Source organism: Staurois parvus, unplaced genomic scaffold (genome assembly GCF_062004578.1).
Source record: "Staurois parvus isolate SC_StPar_1 unplaced genomic scaffold, SC_StPar_1.0 ptg000619l, whole genome shotgun sequence".
Taxonomy (NCBI): domain Eukaryota; kingdom Metazoa; phylum Chordata; class Amphibia; order Anura; family Ranidae; genus Staurois; species Staurois parvus.
In genome coordinates this window covers 2,600,522-2,622,239 of record NW_028318415.1, presented here as the reverse complement: position 1 = coordinate 2,622,239, position 21,718 = coordinate 2,600,522, and the positions used below count along the sequence as shown (strand labels likewise).

At 42.1% G+C, this 21,718-nt stretch overlaps 1 protein-coding gene across 1 annotated transcript in view; it reads right to left on the bottom strand.

Moving 5' to 3' along the window:
- KIF26B (kinesin family member 26B) overlaps positions 1-21,718 on the bottom strand; it is a 520,923-nt gene that overhangs the window by 291,980 nt on the left and 207,225 nt on the right. The window lies entirely within an intron of this gene.

The window sequence follows — 21,718 nt, the reverse complement described above, 5'->3', positions numbered from 1 at the left end:
TTAGGGACTTTAGATTGTACGCCCCTTGAGGGTTAGGGACTGATGTGAATGTACAATATATATATATAGATCGCTGCATAAATTGACAGCGCTATATAAGTACCTAAAATAAATCAATTAATATCATCACCTGACACTGAGTTAGGGACTTTAATAGTCCTTTCTCAGAAGAAGCAACATCTGTGGCTTTATGAAGTCTTTGCCCATACCAATTAAATTAGACATTAGTGCTTTCCACCTTCTCCTCACATCCCACTTCATATATACTGTATCATTTATTCACACATTTTAAACATTGTACTAAGTTTTTACACAGCTTTGTTTGCACCTCATCTTTAACTTGCTTGGATATGGGAGCAAGCTTTTATGACCAGTCCTGTTTTACCTTACAACACAGGACCTCAACTAGCAAAAAGAAAAGCCTTTGATGAAAATAAAGTTATATACACTTTCAAAAAAAAAATAAAACAATAAAAAGAAAGTTGCACAGTGAAAACATACAGTGGAGGTAAAACTGGATTTAAAAGACAAACGTAGCTAAAGTGGTTTAAACCTCAGACATGAAATATGAACAAAACACACCCCTCTATAGTGTCAATCATTTCTGTCTGCTGCTTCCTCCCTCTATCTGCATGAGTTTTTTCTGACAAGATTTGCTGACACCAAGAAGTAAAAAGGTGACAGGGAAGGGAACTCCAGTACACAACTTGTGATTGAGAGCCTCAGCTCTGTTTCTGTGTGAAGGGGTGAGTGTCCCTTCCATCCAATCGGCTCTCAGAGCTCTTCTCACTAAGCTCTGCAGAGAATATTTTCTTTTACAAAAAGCTTTATTGAATAATAAGCAAAGATGAACAGACAATCTTAGCAAAAATTCAATGACCAACAGTTACATATTACAATAAAAGCAGGGAAGCTGGTGCAAGGCATGTATCGATAAGCAAAATCTGAAAAGTTTACATAGGTGCCCTGAGGGAAGGGATGGGGAGGGAGATTGGGAGGGAACGGGTAACAGACCTTTGTGGGTCAATGATAATGTAAACTCCAAAGGGAAGTATTGCTACATCAACATTATAATAAACAGGAAAGGCCCGAGAAATGGCCGCATCAAAAAAAAAAAAACAGTACATATTCATGACCTAGAATTTAAAAAGAAGTCTAGATTGCATAAATAGCCGTACGGATGCAGCGCAGAGAACAGCAGGTACAATCCGTAAATTATGTTTAGGGACAGAGTAGACAGAAGAGTAGAAAAAGACAAATAGTAGAGAGACATGGACAACACACACAGGAACACACAAAGAAAAAAAAAAAAAAAGGGGGGGGAGAGGGAAGGGCTCCGGGGGGATCACAGCAGAACTCATCCTCATATCGATAAAAGGGACTGGTCGAATCTCGAGGGCTGAGCTATATCCAGCCAAGGACGCCACGCCATATCTGCAGAAATTTTGTATGGGTATCCAACAATATGGCCGTCAGTTTTTCATTGACCATTATGAAGTTCATCCGATTTTTGACAGCCTCAAAGCTAAGGACAGGAGTCTTCCAAGCCCTCGCAATCGTCAATTTAGTTGCCATAAATAAATGTGATGCCAGCTGCCGTTCAGAGCGGAGAAGGCCCTCAAGCGGTTTAAATAGAAGAGCTTCATATGGATTACGCTTAATGTCTGTATGAAGAATAGTGCGGAGGAGAGCATATACCCTAATCCACAACCTGCTTACCTTAGGGCAAGTCCACCAGATGTGTGCCATGGTACCCAATTGTTGACATCCTCGAAAACAAACCGGGGAATAGGTAGGGATAAAACTAGCTAGACGGGCAGGCGTATAGTACCATCGGTATAGAATTTTATAGGCATTCTCAAGAATAATGACATTCCTGGAACACTTAGATAATGCTTGGGTCATGAGCTGCCAGTCTTGTTGATCCAGGGTTCCCCCTAATTCCGACTGCCAACGCTGATGGTAGGAGCGAACCGGAGGGGTTCTATAAGACATAATGGAAGAATAAATCAGGGAGATCAGACCTGGAGCATGAGGTCTATGTCTACACTGGCTTTCAAAAGGGGATAAACGGTATGGTCCTGGATGCGTACGTATTAGAGTATGAATAAAGTGACGAAGTTGAAGATAACCCCAAAGACGAAGCGAAAGTGTCAGCGTTGGACTAAGGTTAGATGGACGCTGAGAATTAGGGAGCCAGGGCAAGGAGGGGAGCGGTATCGGGTGAGAGTCCATCATATCTACTACAGCCCACAGGGGGAAATGGTGAGAAGCATGAATGTGAGCTAAAGGGGCAATGTTAGCCGCCAAATAGTAGGACTGGAGATTTGGAACAGATAACCCGCCCGCATTCCGCCGCGCAAATAAAATATGTTTACTAATTCTAGGTCGAGAGGATCCCCAAATAAAGGACAAAAGTTTTCACTGATGTATACGTAATATATGCGAAGGTACTGAAACTGGCAGAACACGGAATAGGTATAGTAGTTTAGGAAGATAGGTCATACGGATTGCATTAATTCTGCCGAACCATGATAACGGAAAATGAGACCAAGAGGACAAGAGCTCAGTCAACTCATGAAAAACAGTGGGAAAGTTAGCCTGATACAGTCCATCATATGTCGGGGTAAGCTTAATTCCTAGATATGGTAATGCCGAAAGCCATTGGAAGGGGAACGTTTGCTTCAAAGTAGTCAAAAGTGGTGCTGGGAGGGTAACTGACATAGCTCTTGATTTAGCTGGGTTGACATGTAAACCTGAGAGGGTGGCAAAGGAATCGAGAGCTGCTAGCAGATTAGGCAAAGTAACCCCCGGATTCGAGATTGACAATAATATGTCATCCGCAAACAACGATAATTTATGTTGGGAGCCTGCCACATCAATTCCCTTAATATCAGGATGTATACGGATTGCTGCAGCCAACGGTTCCAGGGCTAAGATAAAAAGTAAAGGGGAAAGCGGGCAGCCCTGTCTAGTACCTCTAGCAACCGAGAACGTAGAAGACTCAAATCCGTAGTATCTAAGCTTCGCTTGAGGGGATATATATAGCGAGGAGATCCATCGTAAGAAGGAAGGGCCAAAACCAAAACGATGGAGGACCGACAGGAGATACGGCCAGGATAAAGTGTCAAAAGCCTTGTTGATGTCTAAGGATAAGAGCATCATATCGATTTTACGAGTATGGGCCAAATGTTGCAATTGTAAAATACGTCTGATAGCATCTCCTATGGGGAACAAATCCCACCTGATCCTTTTTAATTAGACGAGAAAGGAAGGAATTCAATCGAGTAGCCAAAATCTTAGTAAGAATCTTCATATCGATATTGATAAGAGAGATAGGGCTATAATTAGCCCAGGAAGAGTGATCTCGATCTGGTTTAGGGATCATAACCACATTAGCAGTTAAAGAGTCCGGGGAAAAATTTGAACCTCCCTTCACCGCATTAAACATAGCGGCAAGGTGGGGAGCGAGCACATCAGCCAGTTTCTTATAATATAGTGCCGTGTATCCATCAGGACCTGGGCGTTTGCCTGTTTTCAGTTCCGCTATACATTGCAAAACCTCAGATACTTGGATATTTCGATTCATCAGATCCCTATGGGCCGACGTTAAAGTAGGTAACGACAAACTAGATAAGAAGTCAGAAATAGACTGAGGGTCGGCCCGGGTGGGATCAGAGTAAAGTTTAGCTAGTCTGTGCCGGAACTCAGTAAATCGTTACTGGGTTGCTCGTAAGGGTATTGTGACGAGTACGTAAAGATATCGGTTTGGGGTGTTGTGCAAAAGAACGCAATCTACGGGCCAACATAGAGTCTGGTTTGTTAGCTTTGCTATACCACTTCTGGCGAGTCCAACGCAAGGAGCGCTCAGCCTCATCTGTTAAACACAGATCCAATTCTAAATGAGCCTGATCCAACATTCTACGATTTGACGGGGAAGGTGACTGTTTAAACTGAGCTGACGTGGAAGTTAACTTCGATTCTAACTGAGATTGCTTAAGCTGTCTTTCCTTCTTTTGCCTTGAAGCTATCTGGATAATATGCCCCCTAAGAACTGCCTTGTACGCTTCCCACAATGTTACCGAAGAAGAGACAGAACCTGAGTTTAATTGGAAATATTCCTGGGACTTACGATGTAGCTCCGTCTGAATCTCCTTCAGTGAAAGCAAGGAATCATTCATTATCCATGAAGAGAAGGTCGGCCTGCATAGGAGAGATTGACAGACTACCAAAATAGGCTCATGGTCCGACCATGGGACTGTTAGGATAGAGACAGAACGAACCAGAGGGAGATGTTTACGTAAGACAAAGGCATGGTCAATTCTAGAATGAGAATGGTGAGGGTGTGAATAATAAGTGTAGTCTTTTCCCTGAGGATGAAATTCACGCCATAAATCTACCAGATCATAGGTAGTTAACGTCCGTACAAAGGACTTCGCTGAAGTGGAAGGGTCAGAGCGTTCTGTTGGATATTTATCAAGTGTAGGGTTTAACACTAAATTTGAATCCCCCGCCATCAGAAGCGTACCCCTTTGATGCGTGGCCAGGAGAGAACATAGATGTGACAGAAAAGGTCCAGGGTTGACGTTAGGAGCGTAATAGGACATTATGGTAACATCTATTCCATGGATCGTGCCCTGGAGCAGAAGGTATCTGCCATTGGGATCAGCAATACGCTTCACACAGACAAATGGAGTTTTACTATGGAAGGCAACCAATACACCTCTCTGTTTAGTGGGACCATTAGCTTGAAATATCTGAGGGTAACGTGCATCAAAATATTTTGGGGCAGAAGTAGTGGAGAAGTGGGTTTCTTGCAAACAAGCAATGTCAACTTTGCGAGCCCGAAGAAACTTAAATATCTTTACCCGTTTCTGTGGAGAGTTCATCCCCTGGACATTCAGTGATAACCAGTTCAACGCCATGGATATCTAAAAGGAAGAAAGATAAAATCCACCACGATCCCCGGGAGCCCTGGAAACAAAAAGTTGCAAAAACACAAGACATACATGACAAAGGACAAAGAGAAAGAAACTAAGAAGAAAAGAGAGGACAAGAAGACCTCTAATATACAAGCAAGATATCTGTAAATCATAGAGATTGATTCAAACAATATAGTAATCACCTGTGGGCAAAACACCCACATAAAGGCTAGGTAGCGGGCGGGACAGAAGACCAGACCGCTAGCCAGCTCGGAGGGGGACACGACCCTCCACCGGAACAACTCGGCATTGATATAGAATATATAAACATTATATAAACGACTAAGGCTAATACACCTGTGAATAGGCAATCCAAAACTCGCAAGACAATAAGGATCTCAACCAATCAATGCAGAGAAAAGTAACATCCACTCTTGATCGGAAGAGATACGGCACACGGAAATATAGAATCCCTGAACAAATCTAAATTCAAGTCCAGAGAGTGGCGGTGAGAAAAAAAGAAAAAAAAAACACATGGGACTAAGCTACATAAACATCAGGTCGCAGAGATTTCCTGAAAGCGCTGGGCCTGTAAGGATCAAAGAGCCTGTGAACCGCTTTGACTAGGAGGAGATTTACGCAGAGACTGAGAATTTTGATGGCGCGTAGGTAGTAAAGTCTCCTCACTCTGGGATTGTGGCAACTCCAAGTTGAGCTCTCGAAAGTGACGCCGGAGATCCGCCGGCGTAGAAGCTTGAAATTGACGACCTTGAAAGGAAAATGAAAGCTTGAAAGGGAAGCCCCATCTGTACTTGATGTCAGCTGACTGAAGAATCCGAAGATAAGGTCTCAAGGTGCGACGTTTGGCAATCGTGACTGGGGACAGGTCCGCAAACAGATGGACAGAATGACCTTGAAACTCCAAAGCCGAACGATTCCGAGCTGCCTGCAGTAGACGTTCCTTGGTGCGATAGAAGTGAAATTTAATAATAATGTCTCTGGGAGGACCCTCCGTGGACTTAGGTGCTAGAGCTCTATGGATACGATCAAACTCCAGACGCTCCAGAGGAATCTCAGGGGCCAGTTCCTGGAAAAGGGCAGTTGCAGTGCCCTGCAAATCGGTGATTGCCTCCGGGACTCCACGGATGCGGAGATTATCCCTGCGAGCTCTATTCTCAGCATCCTCCAGCTTATTTTCCAAAGTATCCAGCTCAGCATGTAGATCCTCCACTTCTTGTTCGTGACCCTCCAGGACTGTGGTTGCCAGATCCATGCGTTGTTCCAATTGGTGGGCGCGTAGAACCAGCTCTTTTAGGCCTCTCGCCAGATCAGAGGATAATTTACGCGAAGCAACAGTAATCTCCTCTCGCACTATAGCACGGAATTTGTGTAGTAAGGCTTCGGGATGATGTTCAAGAGGATCAACCAGCCCCGACGGAAATTGCCGCTGACTATCGCCATCAGACTCAGGGTCCCCTGAAAGTTGGGTTTTATTATCAGGCTCAGGCGGGCTAGGTATCAACTTGGCAATGTGGCCTTGTAAGGGGGATTGCTGTTTGGCCCTGTGTTTAAGTTTAGTGCGGGGAGTGCGGTGCATTTCCGAAAGCGGTCTACAGATTTCCAAGTCACCCCCAGGCTATTGAAGTGTAATGTTAGGGTGTAGAAGCCCAATGGCCGAGAAGAATGTCACGGTGGCGCGGCCCAAGGAGGTCACTCTGACATTTTCCCCCTTGGTTCGTGTACGTGTCCCCCACCGGGGAGGTATTCACAGAAGGTTCAACATAATGTTACAGTCAGTGAAATATAGATGGTTACGATATATGGGCCAGGTATGCAGACTGTGTAGAGGTTGCCAGAAAATATCCCAGACACCCCTGATTTATCCACCGGAGAAAGGGATTATGCAGGAGAATGCCCTCTCCCAGCCAGCTCCATTCCTGTAGCAGGTCAGACCTCCAGTATCCTGCTGGAATCTTGCAGGGACACAGCACAGTCCACCAGGAGGACCCCAGGAGCCCACCCAACCTGCCCCAATAGCTGACCTGACTCCAGAGGACTCCAGGGGCTGGTGGGCAAGGCGATAGGGTGGCAGTCCGGCCGCGACGGCGATCCGCTTAAGCTGCGGATCTAGGAAACACCGCGGCTTCACACGCCGCGGTAGGCCTCAATCCGCCCCGCGCCCTAGATGCTCAGAGAAGGGGCAGAGTGACTCGACACCCCTCCTCAGATGTCAGATGGTGTCTGGGCAGCCGGGGATCCGCCGTGGGTAGCCTCCGTATCCCGGATGGTAACAGATGGAGGATTAGGGTGCCAGAGCTTCAGAAAGAAGCGTCTGCTCCCGGGGCCATCTTGGACACGCCCCCCTGCAGAGAATATTTTCAACACCCCACCCACTGCTTTTCAGATCAGACAAGCGTTATAAATTCTGTACTTTGAATGGCTGTAGGGAAGAGATAGCTGCAGATAAACAGGTACAACGTATGTAGGGGGATTTGTTTCATCTCTGTGATTCATCTGAAACTTGTCACTTCACTGGGTATCATGCACTTGGTTCTCATCCAATTTGATTATATCCAGACCAGGGTTCTTTGAAGCAATTTCAATCCAGTATATATCCTGTAGAAGGTTAAAAATGATCCCACACTCATGCAGTGTATAACATACCTTTATATTTGTCAAGGTCAAACCTTAGAGTACAAACTCAAAGTTCCCATGGCCACCAACGGCCATTTTTCATACAACCGTAACATTTCCTTTGGGTAAGTTTGTACTGGAATGTGAAGTACTTTCGAGGGATGAATAGAAGGATTAAGTGGTACCCCGTCACAAAGTTAAAGTATTAGATTTTAGATCCACTGTGAAAAATGATAAGATGCTCAGCTAACAGTGTTAAGCACTACGCAGAGATGAGTTGGCCTGCTGCTACTCTGCTATAAATCTGGAAAAATCAGCACTTTGCTGTCGCTGCTAATATGCTTGATGTTTCCCGCGCTTCTTTCTCCACTGCCTCTACAATTTGTATTACAGAACATTGTTTTTTAGTGTCACTTCCTCTGTAACTGGTCTTTCTAAATTGAAACAATTTTTTTAAATAGCTGGCTGCAACCCAAAATCACAAAAAATAAATTTTAAGTACGGTACATTAATCCTTACCATTGGTTTAAAAAGCTGTCATTTTTTTTTCTATTTGCTGTCTGTGTGCCGTTTTCGCTTCACTTCCTTTCCTGATGATGGAACAGGATGTGAAAAGAAATCTTCACGCAGCTGTCTCTGGAACAGGTGTTCCCATTGGATGATTTATCCTCATATCTGGTTCTGGTTACAATTCTAAAATTGTAGATCACCCCTAAGTTTCTGTATCAGTAACAATGGTCCTTGGGATTATTTTAACCACTTGCCTACTGGGCACTTTCACCCCTTCCTGTCCAGGCCAATTTTCAGCTTTCAGCGCTGTCGCACTTTGAATGACAATTGCGCGGTCATGCAACACTGTACCCATATGAAATTTTTATAATTTTTTTCACACACAAAGAACTTTATTTTTTGCACTATAAACAAAAAAAGAGCAAAAAATTTTAAAAAAATTCCCAAAGTTTTCTTTGTTTCTCTGATAAAACTTTGCAAACAGGTAATTTTTCTCCTTCACTGATGTGCATTGATGTGTCTGTACTAATAGGCAACACTGATGGGCACTGATGAGGTGGCATGGATAGGCAGCACTGATGGGCACTGATAAGCTGCACTGATGAGGTGGCACTGGTGGGCATTGATGAAGAGGCACTGATGATGCTGCACTGATATGCAGCAATGATGAGAACTGATAGGCAGCACTGATGGGCGACACTGACTGGCGGCGCTGACTGACGGCACTGAGTGACAGCACTGACTGGCAGCACTAACTGATGGCCCTGACTGGCGGCACTGCTGGGTGGGCGCAACTGCTGGGTAGCACTGATGGGTGGCACTGCTGGGCACTGGTGGGAGGCACTGCTAGGCACTGGTGGATGGCACTGCTGGACGGCACTGCAGGGCACTGATCATCAGTGCCCTGTTGATCAGTGCCGATATGCTCTGTGACAGCTGCTGGTTATCGGCAGTACTTTCCTCACTCTGTGACAGCGTGAGGAAAGTGCTGCCGATAATCAGAAACTGTATTTACAATTTGATCTGCTGTGTCATTGGACACAGCTGATCACATGGTAAAAGGCCGCTGTGATTGGCCTTTTACCTCATCACGTGATCAGCTGTGACCACAGGTCACAGCAATCACGGAGATCGCCGAGTGCGCACCTCTGGGGGGATGTTGTGGGAGGATGTCATATGACGCCCTCCCAGAACTGGATAGCTGTCATTCGGCTATAGCACAGTTACCAAGTGGTTAAATGGCGAGGGTGTATCTTTCCAGTGGTGACACAGACAGTAAGAGAAACTTAGCAGAAGGTCTAATTCTTCCTTAATCTAAAGCTGACTATACACTTGTAGATTTTCAAATGAATGTTCATACGAAAATTCTTATCAGTACAGTCAATGACTTGAATTTCATTTGAAAGTACTTAAAAAATTTTGCTTTTAAAGTGGTAGTAAATTATCTCTGTTTATTTTTACCTACAGGTAAACTTATAATTGTGGCAGGCATGCACCCAGAGATGGACGTGGTTCAACCATTTTGGCTTCAACCTCCATCTTGGCAAAGGGTCAGCCATCCTGACAAACATATTTCCCCCTCATTCTCCCCCTCCCTCTCTGTTCATACACATTGACATATGGCCTGTGTGTTAAAAAGTGTCACAGGCCAGGGCACAGCAGAGGGCCCCGAAGTGCCTGGTTGTCTAAGAGAGCTGTGCAATCTAGCACATTGTAAGAGATAACGCAAGCCTTCCCAGAAGTTCAAAGACATTCCAGAGAAGCACGAACCAGATAACACTTTTAAAATCCATTTTTCCCCTATGTCTCATATCTTGGAATATGAGAGACTTACATATAAACCAGGCATATCTTCAGATTGGCCACGAGGAGACAAACAGTTTGATAGGTCACTCTCCTTGGCTGGAATACATAGGAAAGCAGAAAAGTAGATCTCTTGAACCATTCAGTGTATAATTTCATATTTCATATCTAATCATTCCTCAGATGTGTCTGCATAATAATCTACCCACGGGTGGAATGTCACTTGTGCATATGGAAAGTTATGAGCCAAAATATGAACTACAAGAGATTTTGGCTCTAGTTTAGGCCTACGCCCAGACCTTCCCTCCCTTAATGGGGTATTGGTCCTTGACTTCAGAGACACCCCCTGCTGGGGAACTACAAAATGGGTTGTCAGGCCTAAGAAAGTTAAGCTGAAGAATTCTCCCTTTTAATATCAGAACCACCTGGGGAGACCCGTACCCTTTCGCTCTGAAACTTAATCTGCTAACCCAGGACTTTGGCAAGTAATTTAACCCTCTAACTCCTCTCTGTTATCTCTTTGCTGTGATGTTGTTCTCTGTATATTTATATATATATATGTTGGTTACATCTTTTTTCTGTAAATATTTTTATTGCACCCCTTTGACCTTTTAGTAATAAATCTTTCCTTCTGAAAGTGTTGTTTCTATAGCTCTTTATTGCAATTTACGAATTCCTGCCTCTAAAAAGAGTGCTACTGTGTTTGTTTAACCCTCTGTATAACCGGACTGCGGTGACCATGTTATACAGACGATTACCTCAACCATTATAGTGTTATAGCTGATATCGCCGAGTTTCCTCTTTCTCTATACAAAAAGGAGGTGGTGGCAGTGTGAAGGGTTAATTGCGTAATTAACCTGACCCTGTAACAATCGCTCCCAGGCTGCCGGTACATAGATTGTGGTCCACGTAGCTGGAAAATCGTTGTGCAGGGTGCAGCTGGGCGTGGCATTGTTACGCACGTGACATCGCAGTTTTAGATTGGCTAGTCCTTCGGTCATGAGTTTGGTGAGAAGGGCTGGGGTCTGATGCCGCGTTCGTCACAATAATAATATATAGTAATATTATGTTCTAGTGCTCTGGAGGAATCGCATACACATGCCATTCCTTCAGAGGTCTGTGCCGCAGCCGGGACTCCCGCACACATGCTTGGGAGTACCGTCATTGGGGCTTGGTGATTCAAGCAGCTGCAGCCTGCGAACCGGTAGGAAATCATCCGGGTGAAGACGGAAACCTCTGCAACGGTTTCAGCACACCGCTGGAGGGTTTCGTTTGAAGGTCGGCCTTTCATAATGTGCTAGTATGCAATGCATACTAGCACATTATGCCTTTACCTTGCACCATACTAGCACATTATGTCTTTACCTTGCACCATACTAGCACATTATGTCTTTACCTTGCACCCTACTAGCACATTATGCCTTTACCTTGCACCATACTAGCACATTATGCCTTTACCTTGCACCATACTAGCACATTATGCCTTTACCTTGCAGGGAAAGGTTTTTTTTTTTCTGCTCCATGTTTACTACCACTTTAACATTCGATTTTTGGAGGGGATGGACATTCCCAAACAAAAACCACATTCACTTTCAAAAATTCATTCAATAGAGAAAAAATGTCCATCCTGCCTGAATTTTTTTTGTCACTGTGGTTGAATACAAATGTTGATTTGACCGCACTCTAACAATTAGAAAATCGATGAACACTCCTAAAACAAACATTTTCTAATGAAATTTTTCTAGTCTATGGCCAGCTTAAGGTTTCACCTCATTTACTAAGCTCTGGGGAAAATTTGCTTGCAACATGAACAGCCTATATGCCTTTAGGAAACCAAATCCTAGAAGTCAGCATTATCCATCAGTCAACAAAAGCGGTAAACTAACTGTTTATACAAATACACAAAGGTAACCCTTGTAGGAGGTTAAACAAGGGATTAGGCTCCATGCACACACTTTTAAGCTTAAAAAACGCTGGATAAAAAATGCTGGTAATAGCGTTTTTTAACTGCGTTGTAGTAGCATTTAGGAGCGTTAGCATTTTATTAGTGTTTTTACAGTACATGTAGGTGAAAAAAAAAGCTAGAAAAAAGCTGTTAGGAGCATTTCAATAGCGTTCAGCAATTTTTTTTGCCAGAAAAACACTCCCAAAAACTCTTTTTTTCCTGCTTCTAAAAGCTGAAGATTTAAAAATGCTATTAGCCTAAAATAGTGTTCATGGACACATAGGATAATAATATTTACCTTCTAGGAGGAGAAAAAAATGCTGATAACAGCTTATAGGAGCTAAAAAAAATGCTAGTATGCATGGAGCCTAAAGAGTAAGTTTACCTAAAACAAAACAAAAAAAATCAGCACAAGGGACTTTACTTACTTTCAGTGAGATGTGTGCATCTTCCTCCTCCAATGCCTTCCCACCCCCACAACCACCACCACCATAATCTGATGCGGCAGGGTTAAACAAAATGAAGGGGCTATGACAGGCACTCATCAAGGGTGCTCAACTACACCCACCCTTTCCGCCCAGCTCCTCCATTCATAGAAACTATTACTATACGATCTATGAATGGAGGAGGCAGGTATTTCAATAATATGCCCATCTTCCATTCATAAATCATGCTTCAGTCAAAGAAGCTGTAGTATGATTTCTATGAATGGAGTAGCTGGGCAAAAAGAGTGGGCATAGTTGGGCACCCTTGATGACTGCCTGTTATAGCCCACCAGTTGATGCTGGAGGGGCATCAGAGGAGGAAGATTTCTGCGAAAGTAGAACACAGCAGCAAAAGGGACACAGCTCACTTGTTTTGTTTTAAGTAAACTTAGGCTTTAAAGTGGTTCTAAAGGCTCCAGGTTTTTTACCTTCATTCATTCTATGTATGAAGGTAAAAAAAATGTGTGTAGCATCCCCCCCTAAAACTTACCTGAACCCCATCCTGATCCCGCGATGTCCTCAAGAGCCTCGGTTCTCTGGGGACTCACACTCTTGATTGGCTGAGACCGCAGCAGGAGCCATTGGCTCCCACTGCTATCAATCACAGTCAGTGAACCAATCAGGAGAGGGAGAGGCCTCTGTGTGTGAATGGACACGCAGTGAGATAGGGAGCTCGCCTGCTCAAGTGCTGTAAACTGTTTGCTATGGGGGAACCTGACAGGAGGGAGGAGAAAGGAGCACAGGCGGGGAACCCGAGAAGAGGAGGATCCGGCTTTCTTTTTTGGAAAACCACTGCATAGAGCAGGTAAATATGACGTTTGTTATTTTTTAAAAAAAAAATAAGACTTTAGTATCACTTTAGACCTCAAAACTGCTGAATTTTTTTTCTGTGAAAGGTTGAAAAACTAAATAAATGTTTTACTATTGCATTCTAATTCTAAGGTAAAAAATAGCAGTTTATATTTTTTGACCAACAGCAATGGCAAACCAAACAAAATGCACCAAGGACAGATACATGTTGCTCAAATCTGGATGAAAGAGAACAAGCAGCACGTTTAACCCTTATCTTCCCCTCAATACTTAAAGTATGCCTTTAACATGGCACCCCTCTTACCATCCCCAACACCTTAACCCCCAAGCAGAACTTAATGTACCGCTTTTGTCATAAAAAAAAAAAAACAGAATCAAGAAGAAACACGTTATCAGTACAAGGTAGAGGTTTTCTACATACTGTGTACACACTATAATTCCAAAAGTATTGGGATGCCTGCTTTTACACGCACATGAACTTTCATGGCATCCTTGTGTTAGTCCATAGGGTTCAATATTGAGTTGGCCCACCCTTTGCAGCTATAACAGCTTCAGCTCTTCTGGGAAGGCTGTCCACAAGATAGGAGTGAGTCTATGGGAATGTTTGACCATTCTTTCAGAAGCGCATTTGTGAGGTCTGGCATTTATATCTGGCTCGCCATCTCCGCTCTAATTCATCTCAAAGGTGTTCTATCAGGTTGAGGTCAGAACTCTGTGTAGGCCAGTCAAGTTCCTCCAACACAAACTCACTCACCCATGTCTTTATGGACCTTGCTTTGTGTACTGATGTGCAGTCATGTTGGAACAGGAAGGAGCCATTCATAAACTGTTCCCACAAAGTTGGGATCATGAAATTGTCCAAAATGTCTTGGTATGATAACGTTAAGAGTTTCCTTCACTGGAACTAAGGGGCCAAGCCCAACCCCTGGAAAACAACCCCACACCATAATCCCCCCTCCACCAAACTTTACACTTGGCACAATGCAGTACCGTTATCCTGGCAACCGCCAAACCCAGAAACATCCGTCAGCAAGGTCCAGTCACACTGGATGATATCCGTAATGGGACTTCTAGACTTCCAAATGGCTGAGGCCTTGCCTCTTCATCATTGGCTCTGATGCAGAGGCAAGCCCTCGAAATGCGTCAGCATTTGGAGTACTAGAAGTCCCATTATGGATATCATCCAGTGTGACTGGACTTTGCTGTACTATATACGATGTGCCCTTGACATTTGTTCCTTTGTGAGTATATTACCACTTATTTATTTAATAAATTATCTTTTAAAAAGTTAATGCACTAGGCCCGTGTGCCCTCTCTTTGTTTCTTTGTATGCAGTACTCTGGATCCCCCTGGTCCGTTGAGGGCAGCAAAGCCTACAGTTTCCAGGCATCCCACTTGTGGTCCCATACCTCTGTGGAGTCCGCCTCCAGCGCAGGAGTATATGTTTATGCCATTCTTTGTTAGAACGGCTTGATTTTATACACCTGTGGCCATGGAGGTGATTAGAACACCTGTCCCTATACATGTGGCAATTTAGTATATGTATATACTTAAGTGAGTGGTTGCTATGGGTTACAACTGCAGCTTATTAATCACAAAAACAAATCTCATAAATATTGCATAGAGTTCTAAGATGATTATCTACTCGCTATCACATGGTATAATAAATACATATATTCATGCTAGAGTATTGATGAATATAAAAACTTTGAGACAACAGTGTTCTTGAAATGTGCATTGTTTTCACTACAGAGTTATGCTGAGCACAAAGCAGCACAATCAGTACTGACAAAAATGAATTCTTGAAGAACAGAAGAGCACCCAGCCAGTAACTGTTCTGTCAGTACAGCCGGGATGAATTTCTGCAGTGTCAGGTTTAATTCATCCTGAGCGGCTCAGACGATATGTGGAGAGACAAGTAAAGTCGGGGCAGGCAGGGAGCTCTCAAAGCAAATTTTTTAGTGGTCATATTTAAGGAACATGTTTTATGACTGAGCTCCCTGCTGTGCTCACAGATAAACATAGCCATAATTCATTATTTATGGGAAAACGTAAATGGCAGATTACTTCATCAATTCACCATCCCCAGCCAGATGTCTTGAATAGATCAGGATAGCCTTCTAGACTGGGTTTAATTTAAAAATAGATATTGTATCCCATAAGTTAAATATACTAGTTTTCAAACTATTAATTGCACTACTGAATGCCAAACAACTCAATCATCTTTTTTAATGAACGTATACAGTGGAGAGAGTGCATTAAGTAGGGATTGGTACACTAAGTAAAATACCTCTACCTAAACTGAATTCTTTGTCTGAATGGGTGGGGCATTCCCAATGTCATTAACCAATACATTGTTTCTGCTTTGGGATGTTGTTATTATATGCAGTCAGGGCACTGGAACATATTGAAACATACTTTGGTGTTTAGACTTACTTATTAGGCCCATCCTAAAGTGTACTAGTCAAGTACTAGTCGAGAAAATAATTTCTGCATGGAGTGTACAGACACAAAGACCCAATATCCAAATCCTTTCTGTGAGACTGCACTTCGATTGGTAGAGCTTTAAGGACTCAGCCACCTGCTTCTATTTTCTTTTTAAAGGCTGTTCTTGTCCAATTTTATTAAAAGAAAGTTTAGAAAAACAAAATTAATGTGTTTTCCTCACAAAGGTTTACATCAGCCTCCTGGCCTATACATACATCATTGCGGCTCTGGCCTTAAGTCGGCCATAGGTGGTTTGAATATCTGTTCAGCAGGGACCAGCTGAGATTTGAATCATCTATGGGCAGGCTGACTGTACCCAATTTGATTGTTGTATGACTTGGGTACAACCAGCATGTCAGATTTTTACATGTGAATATTGCCAGCAAGCAATATTTACTGTGTTTCCCCCGGGGGGACCCAATAGCTCTGTTGTATGGATTCCACTATCAACACTAACTATGTTGATGGGGGAATTGAGCAATTTTCTTTCCTGCAGCCCCATGGTTGCAGGAAAGAAAATTGCATAATCTATGGCCTGCCTTACTCTTCTGGCCCTTGAATGTTTAATACAGACTGTCTTCTCACAAAAGCTTGGTCCATACACTTGGCAGCCCCTTTCTGCTCTGGTTCCAACCTTTCTCCTAGGTGGAGCCCTCCTTACTCCTTGGCAGATACCTCTTCTGTGGAGCCCAAGACCATAGTCATGATTCTCCTTAAATCCCAGTACACACCAGCCCGATTAGTGTGCTGGTGGACCCTAAAACCAGGACACAAGAACTGAGATTTCATCCCTCCAAAATCTCTAGGCTCCAGGTTCCACATTTGGTTTTACCAACCAATAAGGAAACCGAAAAACCATTTTCATCTCAATGGCACAAACATCCTCCTGGAGCCCTTCAACCTGCCTGGATGAGAATCCTGAGAAATAAACTCATTTTACACCATGGCAGGGCATAACACTGTCACATATTTTACAGTTATTTTGTGTCATTTCAATAAAGTTAGAAAAAAGAAAACATTGCTTTATGCTGTAACAACGCAAAGCAAGCCCCTGCATAACATACACCAGCCCACACTTGTTTTAGCATTTAAAGACTGGTGTAAACGAGCCCTAAAATGCAGTGATGTATGTATGTAATGACTAGCTAATGAGAGCAAGTAGACTGGCTGTGCATTCTGTTATCCAAGTGCATACTAAAGGATATTACATGGCCTAAAGTTTGTGGACACCAAATCACACCCATATGAACTTGTTGGACATACCTTTCCAAAATCATTCCCAATAATATGGGGTTGGCACCCTGTGTGGCTATAACAGTTTCCAGTCTTCTGGGAAGGCTTTCCATGAGATTTTGTTGTATTTGTGTGAACTCTTGTCCAAAAAGCTAAAATACCATTTGTAAGGACATGTACCGATGCTGGACAAAAATACCTAGCTTGCATTCAGTGTTGCAATTCATTAAAAAGGGTTCAATGTGGTTGAGGTCAGAGATCTGTGCTGAACACTTGTTTCTTTACAACAAACTAATTTAACTGTGTCTTTATGGACCTGGCTTTATGCACATTTTTCCAGCAGGGACACACAGAAAAAAAACACTTAATAAGGGTCTCTGCACACTGGCCTAAAAAATGGCAGTTCTCTTTTTTTGTACTAGCATTTGGGTGCATTTAGCGTTTTTTTTCTGCCGGAAAACTGCTCTCAAAACAGAATGGCTTAATATATGTCTCTCCCTCTTGGATTGTAAGCTCTGTCGAGCAGGGCCCTCAGATTCCTCCTGTATTCATTTGTATTGTAATTGTACTATCTGCCCTTATGTTGTAAAGCGCTGTGTAAACTGTTGGCACTATATAATTCCTATATAATAATAATAATAATGCCTCTAAACATGCTAATGCGCATGGACATATAGGATAATATTGAGCAGTTTCTACATCCAAACACAAAACTTCTGAAGAAGCAGCAATTTTTTAAGCCAGTGTGCATGGATGATAAAAGATCTAATCCTTCCTTGTTCTATCCAAATTCTATTTAATTTCAGTATTTTCACTCTGGGCTATCACATAAAAGTGATCCAGGCAGCTATAGAGTCGCCCGATCACTTTTACATTTCATTTAATGGGTGGTTCAGTATTTGTCTAGTATATGCCTCTGTAAATAGATGACTGGACTGTTATGATCCATCTTTGCTGCCTGCATGGAAATACCATCAGTCACAGTCATACACATATAATCACAATAATAATTTGGCAGAATCCAGATGATCTAGAACTGGTCCTTGGGAAGACAACTAGGGTCTCAAGCAATCACATTCAAATATGCCAATTTCATGCAGATAATATATATAATGCAGGACAGTAGCTGTTGGATACTCTAACATTATATTACCTAATAAACAAGAACTTCAAGATCTCAAGTTTGCTCTTCAAAACTATAATTCTGCATCTAAAGACACAAATACCTTTTTTTTATCCATGTGACAGAAAAGTTCAAAGTATAAGCTCCATGCTGTTAGGCCCGACGTATTATATCAATTTTGACACATTTTACTCAATAGAACTATACAGAGGAAATTAATTACTTTAGTCATCCTAAATAAAGCATGGCACTAAATAGAATGATAGAATGTTGTCAACACCCAGGAGGTTCAGAATCCCCATAATTAACTTTCCCTGGACTTAGTCATGTGATTTGGGCATTTACACAACCAGGCTTCCTTAACCGTACAAGACCAAATCTTAAAACCTTGATTCCAACCAGACTGTGTCCCAAGGGAAAAATATTAAGGTAATTATTTTTTTTTTCATAAAGCATGAGAAAAATGTCACAAGGGATCAAATCAGACTAAAGTAATTAGAAAGTAAAATATCACAAAAAAGTGTTACATTTCATATGAGCTCCATTTGCTCTTTTAGGTCCCTTTTGGAAGTTGGATAAAACAGGGATCACACATGTGAGAAGTAATTAGCTAATTTACTGTGAAACAAAAACTTGACCAATTTCTTGCTCAGGATGAGGTCAGCTGACGCCTTATGACTTAGAAGAAACCATATAAGCAATTTCCCGTAGCCAATGTCCCAAGCAGAGACAAAAAGGAATTATTTAGAACGCTCTCATTATTTTTAAACATGGATAGTTCATGTTTCCTGTAATTCTTTCTTTAACCCTTTCAAACGAGAGGTTGCTTATGCCTACATGTCCAGGTCACGTACATTAACTTAAAAATACTCTGACTAACTTGCATGCCCAAATCATTTTTATATTTCTATGGGCATGAAAGACTTTTCTTTAGTAAATTGTTACAGTAAATCCAAGCTGTTTGTTTTTTTTTATTATAAACTGATTGCATGAACATGTAAAAAAGGCCTACTCTTTTTATTTTTTAATTCATTTGTTGCTATTTTTTCTAATGCTGTAGTTGTATATCAGACAATGTTAAACAGATGGTATTGCAGATGTACCATCAGCCTGAAGGTGTTCATCTGCAAGCTACAGGCTTTTTTTTTAAGACACCTCCAGTCTGCATGTTATTATTTAGCTGACGTGGTGATCACATGATCACTATTACCACTCTAAATATCAGTGGGGACCTGGGCTGTTAATAACAGTTGACAGTCATCACAGAGTCTCAAAAAGGGGAGCTTTAAAAAAAATACCCCCATCAGGGAGCAGGCAGAGATTTACTACTTTGCCAAACAGTATAGTAAGAAACTGTGACATCAGTAAAGTACATTTGGAGTTGCCCAAGTTTATGTGCAAATTTGAGCAGTGTGGGATAGTTTTCTTTCCACAGTGATGGATGTTGTGATTCTGAGATGTAAGAGGATAACTGACAAGAGATTAACTGACAGGACATATGCCATGTGTTCATGACCACACGCCACTGGATCTAATTTGACTTTGTAATGCGTTTGGGGGGATGTTTTAAATCTAAACTCAACAAACGTTTTTTTCGGCATGTCCTTTTGACAGAAATCGATCAAATGTATAGGGGAGGCCACAGACTGATCGAAATTCGGTCCCTACTGAACCAGCCAAAGTTTGATCCGTATATGGCCAGTTTAATAGTTTTTTTCAGGCAACCCTGGAAGAAAACACAACCGCAACCTTTCCTTCCTCTGCAGCAGCAGCACTTCTTGGTCTTTCAGTAGTCTATTTCTCCTCAGCCGTCTGAGCGCACTGAAGCTGCAGCAACACCATTATTATTATTATGTCAGGTACTTATATAGTGCTGTGAGTTTACGCAGCGCTTTACATATATATTGTATATTCACATCAGTCTCTAAGGGGCGTAAAATCTAAGGTTCCTAACTCACATTCATACATATCCATACTAGGGCCACTTTAGACAGGATTCAATTCACCTACCAGCATGTCTTTGGGGTGTGGGAGGAAACCGGAGTACCTGGAGAAAACCCACGCAGGCACAGTGAGAACATGCAAACTCCAGGCAGGTTATGCCGTGGCTGGGATTCCAACCAACGACCCAAGTACTGCCAGGTGGATAAGGTCCTCTTCTTACTCCACTCACCTGTCAGCATGCTCTTTGTCATCACATGGGCACTGCAGCAGAGCCTAATTGGCTCCAAGTACTGGCCCCACCTCTCCTAGTCTGAATGATCCTGTGCAAGGGATTACAGGAGGCTAATATTTAAACAGATTCAGGCAGTTACACAACTATTTTGTTCTAATTGGTGACATCATCACACCCTCCAATCGCGGCAAGCGAGGCATTACATGTCTAATTTTCTCCCTTTTGTGTACGTACCTGTCAATTCAATAAAAGATGTAGCTGTTGTGGTTTACACTATGTGGTATGCTTCTATTCTTCTAGGGTATATTTGAGGATTACATGAATTGGATCATGGTGTGTAGGTAAGCTTCTTGTTCCTACTGGCTGAATCTCATTTGAAAGGAGTGAGATCGGGGTACCAATACATGCTGAGGTTTGTTGTCTTCCCAATGACCTACAACACAAGTACTACTGGTCTCTTTTATCTTATAGATCATGAATATTTCAAAAGAGGCTGAGATTCTTTGGGTGTGGGACACTGAAGGAGGTCACCTGCTGGCTTTTTTATGTAACATTTATGAAAGAACTGTACAGATTTTTTTCACTTAAATCTTTTTTGGTCACTTTATTGTATAAGCACTTATGTTATTCTTTTAATATATAACAGACTTTGGTTTTTAGTCTGTTTAATTTATTTATTGATTTGTTACACCATTTGGTTACGGTTGTTATAGTCACAGATTGGTGGAAGCGCACCTATACCAATTCCCAGTTATAATATATCTTGTATTCAGATATTTATTGTGAAGCATCCGATCCTTTGTTTTTTACTAAGCGCTGAAAGATTTCCCATCCATAATGAGACTTGATTTTTAGAAGACATACAAAGTGATCATTGATTTTCCTTTTATTCACTTCCTTTGAATATACCATTTTTAATATTATGTTTTGTTTTTTGGATGAAAAAATGTTTTTCAATATTAACAGCGGTACAGAAATAAAAACTATGGGTTGGATCTTCATCCATTGTGCTATATTTCTGGCAATTTTTTTTAGGTTGATGGAACAAGAGACATGGGGTTGGCCTTTACCCCCCCAAAAAAATCAAAATAAATATATTTTAGGGATTTAGACACATGGCACTGCCAGGAAAGAAATCCTACAAGATATGATGCTCCATTTAGAAGATGGAAAGGGTTAACTTTCAGGGCATTCAACCATTTCTGACAGGTCTGAGCTGACTGGAGAACACACATATGAGAACTGGGGGATGCCCACACCAGGAGCCATTCAGTCTAGCCAGCATCATCAGTGATTAAGAAAAAAAAAAGAGGCAGCAATTCTATACCTGCCACTGATTCAACCCACAGCATTCAAATCAAATAAATATTATTAAATGTAGAATGCGACCAATGGTTTCTTTTACCAGAACTTGATGATTTACAGTTCAGATATTAAAGGGTCAGTCCTCCCAAAGTAAATGTTTCAGTTTTTAGCAGATGCTGGAGATTTACACCTAGTGATAATTTCCTTTTCAAAGGCTCTATTGGTGCAATTTCTGTGCTTGATTGTAGCCATTTGTTGTGGCCATTCTGATAAATTCTCACTCTC